Source organism: Neolamprologus multifasciatus, chromosome 7, assembly GCF_963576455.1.
Source record: "Neolamprologus multifasciatus chromosome 7, fNeoMul1.2, whole genome shotgun sequence".
Classification (NCBI taxonomy): domain Eukaryota; kingdom Metazoa; phylum Chordata; class Actinopteri; order Cichliformes; family Cichlidae; genus Neolamprologus; species Neolamprologus multifasciatus.
Genome location: NC_140445.1, coordinates 3,710,322 through 3,728,450, shown reverse-complemented (window position 1 = coordinate 3,728,450; position 18,129 = coordinate 3,710,322). Strand labels below are relative to the sequence as shown.

Below are 18,129 nucleotides of genomic sequence, written 5' to 3'. Positions count from 1 at the left end.
AGTTAAATGTGCGTTGTTCAGTTGCTCTGGCACTTTGGTAAAGTTCAGTTTGGTTTGTTGCCACTCAAACAAAAAACTCTGCATTTTCAAATTTTAACTCAAAACTGAGTCTTTTTCTAAACCTGTCCAAGTAGTTTTGGTGCCCCAAACTCAGCCCAAACAATCGCAATCAACTATGGAAAACAGCGGCTGGAGCTTGTGACATGACCAAAAATGATTACCATATGGAATGAACTTGTGACCTTGTTGCTTTCGAAATGTTTGCTTTAAAGAAACAATTTGTCTGCATTTATAAATACGGCAGTTATCTGCAGACACTCGCCAATCTTTCTGTGTGTGCAGTCAGACTGGGAGGGACTGCAACTGTTTGGAGACAGGTTGCTTCTTAGCAGGTAATCCGTGCAGTCACATGGTGGTTGACACTGATTGCCCTTCAGAGGTGAAGGTTGTTGCATGTCCAACTTCTGGATGACCAGAATCGGCTCTTTGGGCTCGGCTCACTAAAAAGAGACGGCTCTTTCGTTTATATATAAATATATACGGGGGCCCTTAGAGACAAAGCATGTACAAACTCCAAAACACAACGTGTGTGTGTGTGTGTGTGTGTATCTATAGATATATATTAGGGGTGCAACGATACACAAAATTCACGGTTCGGTTCGATACTTTGGTGTCACGGTTCGATATTTTTTCGATACAAAAAAGTGTTCATGCCTTTTTTAATTTGTAATTTATTAAGATCATAAATATTTCTTTTAACTCAAAAATACAGTTTTTAAATTAAATGTTGCTGAAACAACAAAATAATAAAAAATAAATAAAAGAGAAAAAATAAAAGAGTTTGGAAATGAGTTTATTACAGAGAAATGTCCTTTCAAAATAAAAGCTATGCTATACCCTTCTTCTGGGGTATATTCTTAGCAGCATTTTAAACAAATCAGGTCCCCATAAAATGAACCACCTCCCCTTACACTCATCTTTTGGAGTGCTAGCACTTAGCTGCATATACAACATAAACAACTTAAATAAAAGATCCACTTAAATACAAACCAAAACATAGTTTACAAAATGTCCATGTTCTTCTTCAGAAAAATTAGGATGTCCACGTGTTCTGCTGACAGTACAGATCTGCTTGCTGTGACAATGTCACCTGCTGTGGAAAACACCCTCTCATTTGGGACAGAGGTTCCAGGTGCAACCAAGTAACACTGTGCCAACTTGGAAAGATGAGGGTAGAAGCTGTGATGTTCCTTCCACCATCTCAGTGGGTTATCATCTGCTAACCTGTACAAGTTAATTTCCTCCTCTGCCACTTCGGCTGCAGACCTGGTCCTTGGCTCCTGTGCCATGAACAGTTCTCCAAACAACTCCTTCATGGCCGACTTTTTCTCTGGTGGAGATGCTGTTGGTGAACCTGAAGAGTTTGCAGTTTCTGTTGTGCCTGATGATATATATATATATATATATATATATATATATCATGTTCATTTACCTGTTACTACCACACATCAAATCCGGTCGTTGGTACTTCCTGGCTCGTGTAACTACTAGGTGAGAAAAGCTCAACACTGCCCCCTAGCATCCTGGAGCACTTCTGTTGCGCTTCGGAGTTTGTACGCACTTCGTCTGTAGGGGCCACCGTAAATATACTTTTATTTATGCACTCCACATTAAATGTAATAAATAAACTATAAAATACAAAAACCAACTATTTACATTTCAACTTCTAACTATTTAAATTTTCAGCTTTCTCCTTTTAAACAAATGTAAAGTGAAACAACACAAAACACTGCAAACCACAACACAATTAAATATAAATGAAAATATGAAAACAAAAAGAGGATGCACATTCTGTCATATGGGCCTGGGAAGATTTTTTGGGAGAGTGTTTTTGTGTTTGGAATTGCATACATAGGATTCACTGCATGAATAAACTTTCTGAATCCTTTATCACCCGCAACTGAAAATAATTGTGGATGATTGCTATACCTTTCTAATGTGACGATGTTGTCTCTTGTTGTTGTCCCTGGCTCTCTTTCTCTCTCTTTTCCCCCTGCTCTGTTTCTGTGCTGCTGCGAGTGTAACTACCACCACTGCACCAATGCTGATGTGGTGTAACAGGTTTTCTCTGACAGCCCGGCAGATTCTGACCTAATGGCAGCATTTGACACCCTGAGAATGAAAATGACGCTCCACACAACAATTGAGCTGATATTTTTGTTTTGATGTCCCCCAAACAATTTGCTCATCAGGACTGAACCACCTCCAATCTCAGGTTTGCAGCTTTTCAGCATCTTCTAAAAGTTATTTTCAGAGTGACTCAGACTGCACATTTACAGCTGAGAGGTGAAAATTGGTCACCCTCTGAGAACATGAATTGTCTCGACTCTTGCAAAGTGGCAAAGTGATTTCCTGTTGGTTGGTAGCCAACACAAGACTGTGAGGTTAGGAGAGGATTTGCTTGTCTCAGAAAGCTGTTTCGTGGCTCTGGGAAAAGATAAAAATCTCCGTTTGACCTTGTTGTGCTCAGACTTCAGCCAGTTTGAAGAGGCATTTTGTGAAGAGGAGTGCAGCTGTTGGCCTCCCATCCACCAAACCACCAAACCAGCTCAGAATATTTTGCTCTATGATAAAAACAGAAAGGGGCACACATTCAGCAACACAATACAGTCATAAAGAACCAAATATCAGGCACCAAACAGACAGAGAGGAGGAAATGACAGAGCTAAGCTGGGAAGATTAAAATCAAGCAGGATTATTGAAAGAGAGAAAAGCAAGAATGAGAGAGATGGAAAAGAGACAGAAAGCTCAGACAGATGCATGTCAAGAAAATGAAGAGAATGAAAAGAAATATAAAAAACAGAAATATGATTAAATGACTCATAAAAAGAGACAATCAAAAACAAGATAAATGGCTGCCTCTCTCTACAACATGACAGATTACACTATCGAGCTGAAAAATGGACCACAGTTAAAAACTTAACTGTCTGAAAACTTCAAAAAGAAATGTGTTTTTGTTCACTTGTCTCAAATTTAAGTGAAAATTATGTTATGATCTGACATGCAAATTATAGATAATGTCAGGAAAACTGCTCATCAGGAAATTGTTATAGTACTAAGTGCTAACATCTGCAGTTCACAGATGTTAGCACTTAAAAACAGGATACTATAATCATAAATATACATAGATACTGTGTAATAATGCCATCTAACAGATTGATGCACTCACTTATAATTAATGTATTAAAAGATACATAGGAGCGGGTTTGTGGAAGCCATCTGTATTCTGAAGTAATCGTGTTTTACATATGTACCGTATTTTCACGACCATAAGACGCACCGTACTAAAAGGCGCAGTCTCAGTTATGTGTGCCATTACTGTATTTAACACACACATAAGGTGCACCTGATTATAGGGCGCATACAAGTATGCGTATTTAAAAATGAAGCGGGAGCAAAACTGAGTTTGGTACTCACATTTTTATTACCGGTAAGTGTCATCAATCAAACCCATCGAAGTCCTCATCCTCTGTGTCTGAATTGAACAGCTGCGCTAAATCTCCACCAAACATTCCAGGTTCACTTTCTTCACCGTCAGAGTCACTTTCCGTGCCGTGCGGCTCCTCGGAAATGATGCCGGCTTTTGCAAAAGCTCGAACAACAGTGCCAGCAGACATGTTAGCCCAAGCATCTACAATCCATTTGCAAATTGTGGCGTAACTCGCCCGGCGCTGCCTTCCACTCTTAGTGAAACTGTGGTCTCCATTGGTCATCCATCGCTCCCACGCTGCTCGCAGCCTTACTTTGAACGGCCGGTTCACACCGATGTCCAGCGGTTGGAGTTCCTTTGTCAGGCTTCCCGGAATGACAGCAAGCTCACAGTTCATTTGTTTCACTTGTTTTTTCACATCGGCTGTGAGATGGGCACACATAGAGTCACAGATCAACAGCGATGGTGATGCGTGGAAAAAAACACCTGGTTTCCTTACATACACCTCCCTCAGTCACTCTTTCATCATTTCCTCATCCATCCAGCCCTTTTCATTTGCCTTAATAATGATTCCTGCTGGAAACTTCTCTTTAGGCAAAGTCTTTCTCTTAAAAATCACCATAGGCGGCAGTTTCTGTCCATTAGCATGGCAGCCAAGCACAACAGTAAAAGAAGACTTTTCGTGCCCCGTTGTGCGTATCGCTACCGTGCTGGTCCCCTTCTTCTCCACAGTGTGACTCACCGGGATGTCGAAAGTGAGCGGCACCTCGTCCATGTTAGTGATGTGGCTGGGCTGGATGTGTTTGTCGGCGATGTGTTTGCTGCAGTAGGAGCGGAAGATGGCCAGCTTTTCATTATAATCCACTGGAAGTTGCTGCGCTACCGTAGTCCTGGTCCGGATGGAAAAATGGCACCGTTTCATGAAACGAAAGCACCAAGACGGACCTCCTTGGAAATGTTCAATTTTCATTTCTTCTGCTAGCGAAACTGCTTTTAGTCGAATGGTGAAGTCGAAACGCTTCTCCCACTCGTTCTTTGCTCGATGATCCACTGCTTGAGTTTTTCCTCCAACTCGGGCCATCTCGCCTTATGTCCGTGGAAACTCAGCTGCGTCTTCTTGACCTGTCGGAGCTCGTTTTCCAGCTTCCTTCACTTGCGAACCATCAATTCATTAATCTTAAATTCTCTCGCGGCTGCTCGATTTCCATGTTCCTGCGCGTAGCTGATGGCCTTCAGTTTAAACTGTGCTTCATAAGCGTGTCTCTTTGCCATTTTCAGGGTTGTTAAAACAACGATGTTCCGCATAACGCACATACCTGTCCTTTTATACAGGTATGAGCGATTGTCCCGGTATATACAATCAACGCCCACACTTCACCCTTTAGCGTTCTCATGGTGTTCTCTACTACGTCCTCCTTACAACACACAAAGGGCGCACTGCACTTTTTTAAAGAAAATCTAAGGCTTTTATGTGCGCCTTATAGTTGCGAAAATACGGTAGCTAGAAACAAGCTACGTATGCAGTAGGTCAAAGGAGGATAAGAGGAGTTGTAGGCGTTCGCGTGCCATTTCAATTTGAATCAAAAGGCATTGTGTGCACTTTCATTCTCCAGATATGAAGGATCAAAGCTTTGTTTTATCGTCTGAGGGTATCTTAACCAAAGAAACAAGAATGCGAAGGAAAGAGACAGCACCAAAGGTATCTTAATGTGACCAAGTGGTCGGCAGGGTTATATAAAAACTAATAAAAACAACAACGCCGCCTAGAGGAATTTCACCCCCAGGAAATATATATTTAAGAAAAATAGATAAAAACGAAAGAGATGCACAACCGAGGCAGGTTGGCTCCAATATTAATACAGTTTTATTTATGCTGACAAAAATAAAATGAAACATTAAGAAAATGCTGAATGTAGCGTCGTAGTTGACAGTGTCCTAAACGTACAATAAAACAACCATGGAACCGGGACTTACCAGCAGCCGTGGACCCAAAAGAAAACCACACGAAAAGAAAATCACGGCAGCCGGCACCCAGTGCTGTACAAAGGAAAGTGTGAAAACGAGCCACCACCTAAGGTCCCAGGGCCACTGGCACGTCCTCTGTTGACTGGAATAAAAAACACAGAAAAGCGAGTTAAAAGAATAAAAGGACACTGAGCGTTAAGCTCACTACATATCATAAAAACTAAAACCAACTTCAATCTTTAATAGCTCTAATAAAAATGCGTGCGCACACACACGCCAACTGGTAGGCTTACACCCCACGAGTCAGCTTGTGCTGGTTGTAATTGCCCAAGCCTCGATCACAGGCCGGTCTGGCTCCCCACAGACTGGAACCTGGCAACTGAGGCGGTTTAAAGTTCTCAGCACGACACTCGGGCAGAGGATCGCTCTAGCCCGATCACAGAGGCGTGGGAGCAAGCAGCAGGCCAGAATGAAATCGAATAAAACCAGGCGAACCAAAAAAAGGTAAGCCACTTAACCCTTTAAAACCTGTTTTGCGTAACTACTTTTAAATCCCGGTAGCTCTGCAACCACGTAAGCTAGCGCAATAATTTTTTTTGCATATGAAACCGGAGGAGTTGTACTTACATCTTATGCCATCAGCTTGTCCTCGGTCACAGTTTCCTTCCACATATAGCTTTGCAAAAACTGCATAAAAAGCACTTGCAGCAACAAAAACATAATATTCCAGAAACACGCTTTGCCGATCCGATCAGCTGTTCGTAACACTTCCTACATCCATCAGCGCGAACTTTCACATGTCCGCCATGACCTGCCCGAAACCGGAAGTGACGTCATTTTCGCGGAAATATAGGTTTTTACCATCAGGGCCTCATGAGCCTATACTGGTGTTTTTAAAAGTTATCTTTGACTTTATGACTTTCTGTGTGGTTTCTGGGATGCTTAGGACTCATATTGCACTGCTGGAAATAGTTTATTTTGATGCACATGCTGCTTTTTTGCAATTTTGCATTATAATATTTATTTTCGTTTTTCCTGCAGTATATAAAAATTGGTGTATCTCAAAAATAAAACTATGAAGACACTCAAAATAAATTTCCTGTGGTGGGAAACTATTCTGTGCAACTTTTTTGTATTTACAGTTTTGAGGGATAAGCCTCTTAAATTTCTCTAACTAGAAATATATGTTAAAAAAACAAAAACAATTTTCAATTTTTTTGTAGTTTATTGCACCTTTTTGCAATTTATGTAATTACTATGCACTTAATGCAGACATATTATTAAAATTTGGGCTGTAATGGTTGTATTGATGTATAGCAACTTGAAATGCTCCCAAAAATGGCTCCACAGCATGTAAAAATATAATATAAGCTCTGGCGGACTTGGTTCTATGGTAGGTCTTAAAGGGTTAATAAAAACAGTTCCACGAAAATAAAAGACGACACCAGACAAGACAGCAGCTCCACCGAGGAGGAGCCCTCACAACAGCGGCTGGGAAGGCGTTTCACTCTTCCAATTAAGGTCGGGCGGTTTGCCACGGAGAGGTAAAGGCAGCAATCAAACCCTTAAACAAAGGATAAATGTAACCTTAGCCTCCTGTAATTGTGAATGTTAAAAAATGTAGTTTGAGCAGGTTACCCCAGGACCAGAGGCGGGAAAATACTCGGAGGGAATTGGAGGTTAAGCGAGAGCCTACCTGTAGCTGTCATGCAATCTGCTCACGTGCTAATCGATGCGTAGCAGTGTACCAGCATTTACTACTGCTTTTCACCCAAAACACGGGAGGAATGAACCAAGAGAAAACTGGCTTCCTTTTATACAGACCGACGCTGCCCTGCAATCAATATGCAGGTGGATTCACAATTAACCTAGTTGCGTAGCCAAGAGCGAGCGCAGGAGAGAGTGAGGGCGGTATAGAAAGGCCAGTAGTCCATCCGGCTACATTAATAAAATATTATCTTTTTCCTCTTTGCCTCAGACAACAACCTCAGAACTGAAGTCAGGGCTCTAACACACAAAATGAAGCACAAACATGCTTCTTTTTGTTTGTGTCATTTATTTCTGATATTGTTACTTAGAGACAGCAACAACAGCTGGTTATAGACAAACATTATGCCAGCTAATGTTAGCCTTGTGTGTGCTAAAAATGTCACTTTTTCTCTGATAAACAGTGTTGCTTGTATTCTCACATCATATGAGAATTCATTAACTAAATGTCAGAGTTAATAAAGGTTACATCCACTTCAAAGACAGTTTCGCTAACAGCAGCTAACACTGGCAAAAAACAAACAAACAAAAATGGTCTTAATGACAGAAAAGTTCAGCATATCCTCAACAACTCACCTTGTTGAGGATATGACGGTCACACTTCTGACCGTCATAGGTCAGAAGTGTGCTACTCTGAATCACTGACCCATATCAGACAAAGTTTTACAGCCTCTTCCAGAGTAAATAGATGTGGATGCTTCTCCCTCTGCATACTGACGCTGAGATAAACCACTGTAAGTAGGATTATGCACTTTATCTGGGCAGGTTATTAAAACAGAGCTCAGTTGACTGCAATCTCCTGACATCTAACAGTAAAAGTTTTACTCAGTTCAACTTTAGGGATTTCAGTCTGGAGCCCTGTAGGATAGGCTGGCATAGGCTCCACCCCCAATCCCCAATGATAGATGAATTAAAGTAGGTGTGGCTGCAAAGGCCGCTAGAGTTGCTTGGTACTAAGGTTCACCCAGTGGTAACTGAATTCGGTATCTTAAGCACTCTTATTAAAATTATCTTACAAATGATAAAATAGACTGTGAGTTACACACTGTCTAATAACATCATCAGCTGTCTTTAGTCACACAAACACGGAGAGGCTGTTGCTCTTGTAGTTTGCACAGAAACAAAAACTGTTTTTACTGTTTCTGCCCACTTTTTTCTATACTTGAAAATCCTCATAATTACCAGTGATGAGGATAAGCTTTAACATCGTGAGCCTCTGGGAAGGACAATGATATACCCAGATGTCTTCATCTCTCTACATACACACACAAAATATTAAAGACATAAATCATACTGAAATTTAAGTATATGAATACATATTAATATTATAGTACTTGTTTAATATGAAGTGTTCTACTGCACTACAGTGTTGTTGAGTGAGATGCTAGTATTTTATTATTCTGTAATAATCAGGTTAATCGTCTCTAAAATGGGAAAATAAGAACACTAAAAGTTTCGAGATCTGGGTGAAGGAAAACTGAAAATAAAAGCATCAGTTTAAACAAAAAAGCAACCTCATTAAACGAGATCACATTTGCTGTGATTTAGGAACTAAATTCACCGCTAAGGTTTTCTTTCTCGTGAAGTTACATTCAATTAAAATGGCAGTGATGTGGAAAATGGGAAAATAGAAGTGTCGTCTTGTAAGTGCCTGTTTCTTCTTCAGTTCATTTGTACTTATTTTTGCTTGTTTTTTTATTTAAATTCAATCAATCTCTCATTTTTTTCATAACATCGAGATTTTAGATCTGGCTGGCTATGCTGAGATTGACTGATTTAAAAAAAGAAGCTCTTGTTTTTAATGGAAAAACTTTAAAGGGAAAAGGAGGAAAAGGATAACAGACAAAAGCCTTGCTAACTATGGAACGCCAGGACTGCCATAATGAATTAATTAAATACACCATGAAATAATTAATTAAATGTGGCAATAATTAATTAAAATTGGAATTAATTAATTAAATAAATAGTTTAGACACATGTAATTAATTAATTATTGACACATTTAATTAATTATTTATGTATTTCACATTTTAATTAATTATTGACACATTTAATTAATTATTGACACATTTAATTAATTATTTATTGACACATTTAATTAATTATTTATGTATTTCACATTTTAATTAATTATTGACACATTTAATTAATTATTTAATGGTGTATTTAATTAATTCATTATGGCAGTCCTGGCGTTCCATAGCTAACTAGTGCTGTTGTGCTTTGATGTTAAAAATTACTATCTGTATGTTGACTTTGTCAGATTAAAGTGAAATATAACCAGGTAACCAAAGCCATGTGTGACCACCAGAGATGGGCAGTAACGCGTTACTGTAATCCGATTACTTTTTTCAAGTAACGAGTAAAGTAAGTGATTACTACTGCAAAAACGGTAATTAGACTACCGTTACTTTCCCGTAGGAACGCTGCGTTACTGCGTTACTAAAACCGTGATTTTTTGCGAGAATGTCTCATGACAGTGACGTAAGCGAGTGCGACGTTCGTGACAACAGCTGTGTGCAGATCAACAATGGATCATATATCGAGTGCAGAGAGAGTATGAGCGTGCAGCGTTTAAAGCGTGGAAGTACTGACCTTACTTTGAGTTTGATTCCATAAAAAGTGACAAAAACATTAGTGTCCGTTGTGCGTGGGAAGAAAACTTCTTTTTACAGCGAAAAAACCCTAAACTTCCAAACAAGCACCGAGTAGCTACGACGTAATGGGAAACTCACAGAGAAACTCGCGGATTCTTCCACTGACCGCTGCACACCTGCACCAGGGTAAACCTCCGCCTACCCCACTCCTGCTTTACAGGTGAAAATAGAGCAACAGGACCGCTAGTCTTTGACTTTATTTATTTTCTGCTGTGTTTTACTTGCATCTATTTGAAAGACTGAGTGTAAACACAAAAAATATTTTATTTTATGTGCTGGAATGTGCAGAAAATAGGTTTAAATATTAAACAAATTTCTTCCAGTCAGAGAATGTTGCATATAATTTAATTTTTGCTTGATGCATAAAGTTAAAAGATTAAAACTAATAAAACAAGTTTTAAAAAGAGACTTTTCCATTTGATTACATTTTGTATGATGGATTATGCAGAAAAAGTAGAATTGGGCTGAAAGATCTATCACTTTATCACCTATTCAGGTTGTAAATTGTGTTTTTAAAAAGTAACTAAGTAACTAAGTAATTAATTACTTTTGAAAATAAGTAATCAGTAAAGTAACGGGATTACTTTTTTGGGGAAGTAATCAGTAATTAGTTACTGATTACTTTTTTCAAGTAACTTGACCAACACTGGTGACCACCCACCAGGGTGTGGATGTGTTAGAGAAGACAGCAGCGCTAAAGTTAGCCAAACTCACACAGGATCATGAGTAGCCCTGTGGTTTTTACACTGTGACTGCAACTAATAGTTTACATGGATGTTAAAGACACAGAGCAATTCCTTTTCTCTGACCTTAATGCTAAATGAAAATCTGCTTGGACACAGCTCTACTTCACTGACTTGTTTTCAAAGAATAGAATTGATTTTAAAAACAAATGAAATGTCTCAGTGCTTGTTGTTGCCGAATGTCTGGAGCAAATTCAATTTAAAAGAAATTGCGTTATTTATTCAGTAAAAACTGGAGAGCAGACAAGCTCAAGTGGTGCTGTGCCTCCTGAAAATGTAATTTTGAGTTGTACTTTTCTTTATTGAGGTGTTTCTTTTCATCTGCACATTTGTCAGTCTCAGGTTAGGCCACGGTTCATCGTATTATTCTCAGTACCAGCAGCTCACAAATCAGCAAACACGGGAGTGGCACAAGTTAATTTGCTTTGCTCCAGATACATTTTTACAGGATATCTGCAGCCTGTAAAAGCCTGACACTGCTGAAGGTGACTTATTTGTGTGTGCACAGCAAATTCTGGACAACAGAGGGAAACTAACAAACACTGCGCCCGTGTTTGTTGGAAAAAATTGCAACTACGGCAATTCAGCGTGACAGAGTCTACAATTGAGTGCAAAGCAGGAGTCGGGCTGCGTATAAATCATCTCCCCTCACTCGGTCAGTTATCCTTCCTCCCTCCATCGCCTGCTATGAACTCACCTGAGCTGCCGGCTGTGGAAAGCTCAACTCACAGCAAGGGTGCAAATGAACCAGATCACACACTGAGAGGCAGTGAGAGTCAAACAGCGGATTTCAAATAAACAGATAGTTCAAACGAGGACATAAATGCAACGTGAACAAAAGCGAAGCGTGAATGACCTCAGGCTGCCTTGAATGTGTGTTTGCCTTTCAAGGCCGACACCACAAACTCCTCTGTGTACCAGAGTTTTCTAGAGTCAAATGTGAGCTCATCTGTGCAACAGCTGAAGCTTAGTCTAAACTGAGTCGTGCAATGCAGCACTGATGAAAAGCACAGCAGCAAATCTACAATTGAATGGTTGAAAAATGAAAGAATCAAGGTTCTGCAGTCGTTGCCTCAAGTTACTGAACCATAAGGTGTACTTAGGCTTTCACAGACTGCTTTTGCTTAGCTTTTGCTGAAAAAAAAATAAAATGGTTTAAGGTTGTTGTTACTTATTACCTGTTAGCGTTGCATTAGGAGCTTTAATAATTGCATTAAAGCCTGATTTGTGCACTTGTTCAGACGCCTTCCTCCCGTCTTTGGTGAAAAAAGGTGATTCTGAAAACTAGCAACCTCATTTCCTGTCTTGACTTTCCCCAGTTAAAGGTTAAATAAAGACTAAAATAAAAAAATAAAAAATAAAAAACCTGAACAGCAGTGGACTGACAGCGTCTGACCTCACCGCCATGGGCTGAAAACACAGATCACTGCAGGCAGCCAAGGACAGGTGGAGGAGGAGGAGGATGACTGTATGGAGGCTGTAGACTAAGAGGAAGAAGATGAAAGGGAGGAACAGGAGATGGAGAGAGAAAGAGGCTGACGGCATTAAAAACAAATCTGTTGGCAGCCGGCAGATAAACGCTCCACTCACTTTACATCCACACGCTCTCTCTCTCATCTACTGTTTACCTCCCTCAGCCTTATCCTATCTCTGTTCACTAGTTTGCATCATCCTTTTGTCTTTCCTTCACACGTCTCCTCACTCGTGGCCCGATTTCCACATGATTTGTTTGTGTGGGGCAGCTCTGGTTGTGCTTCATGCATTGCAATTATGTACACTTGTGCCTCTCAGGGGTTTGCCCTGTGCCAGAGTCTTTTTAGCTACAATTTCAGGATCAGAAAAGGAGGTATAAAGACTAATTAACCCTTTAAGACCTACCATAGAACCAAGTCTGCCAGAGCTTATATTATATTTTTACATGCTGTGGAGCCATTTTTGGGAGCATTTCAAGTTGCTATACATCAATACAACCATTATAGCCCAAATTTTAATAATATGTATGCATTAAGTGCATAGTAATTACATAAATTGCAAAAAAGTGCAATAAACTAAAGAAAATTGAAAATCGTTTTTGTTTTTTTAACATATATTTCTAGTTAGAGAAATTTAAGAGGCTTATCCCTCAAAACTGTAAATACAAAAAAGTTGCACAAAATAGTTTCCCACCACAGGAAATTTATTTTAAGTGTCTTCATAGTTTTATTTTTGAAATACACCAATTTTCATACACTGCAGGAAAAACAAGTTAAAAAAAAAGTAAATATTATAAATGCAAATTTGCAAGAAAGCAGCATATGCATCAAAATAAACTATTTCCAGCAGTGCAATTTGAGTCCTAAGCATCCCAGAAACGACACAGAAAGTCATAAAGTCAAACATAACTTTTAAAAACACCAGTATAGGCTCATGAGGCCCTGATGGTAAAAAACTACATTTCTGCAAAATGACGTCACTTCTGGTTTCGGCCAGGTCATGGCGGACATGCGATAGTTCACGCTGATGGACATAGGAAGTGTTACAGTTGATCGGATCGGTAAAGCGTGTTTCGGGAATATTATGTTTTTGTTGCTGCAAGTGCTTTTTATGCAGTTTTTGAAAAGCTACATGTGGAAGGAAACTGTGACCGAGGACAAGCTGATGGCATAAGATGCAAGTACAACTCCTCCGGTTTCATATGCAAAAAAAAAATATTGCGCTAGCTTACGTGGTTGCAGTTCTACAGGGATTTAAAAATAGTTACGCAAAATGGAGCGGTCCACTCCAACCAGCTTTAAAGGGTTAAGAACTCTGATAGTTCCCAGTTTGTGCAGAGCTAAAGCCAGTCACTCCGTCCAAGGTGAAAAAGTACACCTGATCTGAAAAAAGGACAATTTTAAGGCTAAAAAAAAGGACAGAAATTAATCCAACCTGCAGTTCCTCTAATGTCCACTTGAGACTGTCTACGAAAGTGAGTCAGTCCGTGTAGACTTCCATGTCCAACCAGCCATGTTTACAGACTGCGACAAAAATGTTTTTAATTTTTGTGGATATACTTTTTTTTAAACACATCCATTTTAATAACATGAGGCTTGAAGGTTGATGTCCTAATGGAGGGTCACACAGGCGGCTGTAGCTGTTTACTGTCTGTTAGGCTTTGTTGCAGCTAGTTGGAGTCTCTTATCTGGATGTCTGGACTGCCTTTTGCCTGGTGCCTTTTGAGTAATAATATGGCCTCCTGTAGATTTAGTTGTAATAACAGACCATCCAAAAAGCAGCTTTGATCTGCATCTATTTTACACGTATACAGTTTATGCTAACCTAGCTGGCTAGAATGAGTACCTTAGCAGCTGTAGCCTTTTCTGACACTAGAAATCCGACACAGGCGCAGCCAAAAATTAAGGATCAGGCTCCAAATCCATAAAATAATAAAAGCTTTCTGATCTGAAAAGCTGAAACCCCTTAAATTTGCATTTTTCTTAATGGCCAGTAGGGGGTGATACTTTTGGTTGCAGAAAATGTTTCTGTGTTTTTGTGGCTGTGGAGGTAGAGTGGATCGTTTACCAATGGGAAGGTTTTATCCAGGAAAGTTTATAAGGATGATTTTCCAGGATTTGCTCATTTGCTAACAACCTGTCAATCACAAAATGTGCAATTTCACAGATCCGCCCCTCGCTTCTCACACCTGGTTTTAAAACACTAACCTGGCAACAGTAATAGCACTCAGCATGAGCCTTCATATTTAACAGACCAGGATTACAGTGCTAGTCAAGTTCACATTCTCTGTGTACATCTTTCATATACAGTCTGTGGTCTTCCTGCCAAGACTGAGCACCTTGTTTTTATGCTTTACCCATGGATCAGATGTCATTTTGTACAAAACTGTCCAGCATTAGAATATTTGAGCCTTTCAGTCAGTTGAAGAACAAAATACGACCCGTGCTGCATTCTGTGAAGATCCCCCCACAATGATCAGAAGTAATGTATTCATTTGTTTAGCTTCCTGAAGATTTACTGAAGTTTTTCAATGTTAGTCCGCCCTGCCTCACTCTGTAGGAAGCTAGGCAGGATGCAAAGCTGTGTCAACACTGCTGCCCTGTAAATATTTATAGGCGTTTATCTGCTGGGCTGCGGATTATCAGCTTAGTGTGGTACAGTAGCCCCCCGACCAACACAAACACAACACGTTCACCTGTTACCTGATGTGTTGTGACTGCAGGGACAAACACAGCGGGACGTCTGAGTGTGTTTCTGTGAGCGTGCCGATCACACAAACCCACAAATCAAGGGTGCTGATAATGCCCTAACACATCTGCTGTATGCCTGAACTTTGCTTTCACTGCACTGAACTGTTTGTGTGACACAAAATAAAAACCAAAATGCTGAACTTTATTAGGAGATAAAAATAAAGTCTCTTTGAGGAGATGTCAGGTCTGTCAGGCACCGTCAGCGACGCAGGCAGTAAAGTTTCTGTTTAACGACACGATGTTCCAGCCCTCTTTGCACGAGGGCTGCTTGATATTTTTAGCTTCTCTTTTACCTTCCCCATCAACCTTAAACTCTATTGAATTCTAATAAATTAAAACTATCAGGTGCCCTCTCAGGCGGTTTCCATAGACATGAGCATTAAACACAAGATTCACAAAATAAGTCATCACTTATATTGCTTTTTAACCTTTATTTGCGTACTTATCAATGTAACAGTCAGTATAAAACTGAAGTTAATACAATAATACAGTATCCGGTTGTTAAGTGATGACATGTAAACCCTGGTTCATTAAAGCTGTTGTCATTTTAGCGTAGTGTTTTAATGCTTTGTTGTTTTATTTAATCTGAAGCCCTGCCAAAAAATATTCAGTGATCAGTGCCGGCCTCTCTGGGTTTTTATTACCACTAGTTGTCTGCAGGACATCTTAAAGCTTAGTTTTTAAAACCTTACAATGTAACTACACCCCATTACCTCACAGATTACAAGACACCAAATATTTGAACGGGTCAGAAAAGAATTACTCTGAGGCTAACAAAGATATGAATGGGTACAAGAACCAGGAATTTTATTATAGTGAGTAATCTCAACCATGCAGCAGTAGATTAATGACAGTGTATTATGACGAAGCTGATGGTGCGCATGGATCATCTCAAGGGTTCTCCCGTAACCATAGCTTTGTAGCTGACCATGTGGCACACAATTATATACCAGCTATCCTAACGTCAGTAACCATACTGTTGCTGTTGTTTCGTTTTTTGTCTTCATTTATGTCCGAAGTGATAGCAGAGCTGTTGGTTTTAATTTTTCAGAAACTTTATGTCTTGTTTTTCATGGATGCCTGGATGGTCACATCTGGTAGAGCAGCCACACTGATCATTTTATTAAATATGGTAAATGGTAAATGGCCTGTATTTGTATAGCGCTTTTACTAGTCCCCCCTAGGGACCCCAAAGCGCTTTACACACCCAGTCATCCACCCATTCACACACTGGTGGAGGCAGCTACAGTTGTAGCCACAGCTGCCCTGGGGCAGACTGACAGAAGCGAGGCTGCCATATTGCGCCATCGGCCCTTCTGGCCAACACCAGTAGGCAACGGGTGTAAATGGCCTCGCTAGAAGTCTGACTAGCTATCCAAACAGCTAAACATGAACCCAGGAACTCCAGACAATAGATGAGAGCTTATGAAGTTTACTGGTTCTTTCATTTTGTGAAACTGTAACAATAAAGCATATGTGGAATTGTACATTACTCATCTGTACTGTTAACAACAACATGTGCCTTAAACCAATTACCTAACAGTGCATTTGAGAAGCTAGCATGACGATTAGCACCGCTAATTAGCATATGAATTGGCGATCTAATTTACATATGAATAGCACATAGAAAACTTGTTAACTGTGGTCCATCACACATAAAGACAGTCCTTGGAGTGTCTCATTGCTTTTCACCATTAAATACTTACAGACAATGCTTTAACAAACACCCAAAAGAAGAACATGAATGTGGCGCGGCCATCTTGAAACAGCATAGCAAGAAAACATCCACTTCCTGTTTAACTCTTCTTCTACTGTCATAAAACATCGACTTAAAGGGGCCACAGGGTGGCAAATTACTAAAATTCAAAACATGAAATTAACTAAGTAGTAACATAACAACGGGTGAAGTGTCTTGCCCAAGGACACAACGACCGAGACTCTCCGAGCCGGGGCTCGAACCAGCAACCTTCCGATTACAAGGCGAACTCCCAACTCTTGAGCCACAATCGCCCAGTTGTTGCAATTGTGAGAGAATTCAGACAGTTTTTAACTCTCAGTCATGCTGTAGAGTATTTTTGAGTTTGGGAACTGAAGAGTTTTGACCTGGAAACGGCTAAAGACATCAACTTAAGACTTGACTTAAGAGGCAGGTATGGACAAAAGTATTGGGTCACACCTCTTAGTCTTTGAATTCAAGTGTTTTCAATCCATTTGCTACAGGTATATAAAATGAAGCACCTAGCCATTCATTCTGCCCTTAGAAACATTTGTGAAATATTTGGGTTGTTGTAAAGAGCTGGTGAATTGGAGGGTGGTGCTGTAATAGGATGCAACTGTTGCAACAGTTATTTCTCCTTCGGCTGTTTCATCTCAGCCATGAAACGTCAGACCACATAAAGTTGGGTTGCCGAGTACTGAGACCCAGAGTGATTAAAAGTCACCAACACACTGCTGACTCAGTAATTCAGCTTTATTAGTAGCGCGCCAAATCACAGCAACAGTCACCTCCAGGTGCTTTTTTGCTTCTTGGGTTCTTGGGTGCATTTATTTTTCCCATTTTAATTTACAAAGCTATGAATGTGTATAAATTCGGCAGCAGTACACGCTGCTTGTGGTCATTGGATTCCGTAGCTTCATGCAGCTTTGCTTCAGTTTCACTACTTCTGTTCTGGCCATCATAGCAGACGTACATTTTCAGCATTGGTGTCAAGAAATGGCACCTCACTAACTGTTAAAAAGCAGCAACCCTATCTTTAATATATAAACAACTTATGGATTTAAATGTCCATTCAGTTGCTAAGATTAGGGGGGCTTGGGAGCGGGAGTTAGGAGTAATTTTTTCGGATCAGCAATGGGAGAAAGCAGTATCCAATGTCCGTTATAGTACGTCCTGTGCCAGGTTACAACTTATCCAGTTCAAGGTGTTGTACAGGGTTTGCTATTCAAAGTCTCGTCTGTCTGAGATTTACCCACAAGTAATGGATCAGTGTGAGAGATGTCATGCCACCCCATGTGATCTAGGCCATATGTTCTTTCTGTGCCCAAGACTCCATGGCTTCTGGAGTCAGTATTCAGTTATTCTTTCCAAGGCTCTTGGGACCCAAATCTGCATGGACCCTTTTCTAGCTGTTTTTGGGCTTCCAGTCAACACTGGTCTAACCGACCCTACACACTTCAAAATATTAGCCTTTACATCACTTTTGGCTAGACGTTGCATCTTACTCCTTTGGAAATCTTCAAAGCCACCTTCAGTTTCTTTTTGGTTTAGAGATGTGATGTCATTT

The 18,129-nt window shown here is 40.1% G+C and overlaps 1 protein-coding gene and 1 long non-coding RNA gene across 7 annotated transcripts in view; both read left to right on the top strand.

Annotated features, from left to right (window-relative positions):
* Positions 1-18,129, top strand: part of LOC146513496 (uncharacterized) — a 90,872-nt gene that overhangs the window by 44,890 nt on the left and 27,853 nt on the right. The window lies entirely within an intron of this gene.
* Positions 1,484-7,744, top strand: LOC146513497 (uncharacterized). Its single transcript, XR_014875405.1, has 2 exons — positions 1,484-5,771; positions 5,851-7,744. It is a non-coding gene; the product is annotated as an uncharacterized LOC146513497 (long non-coding RNA).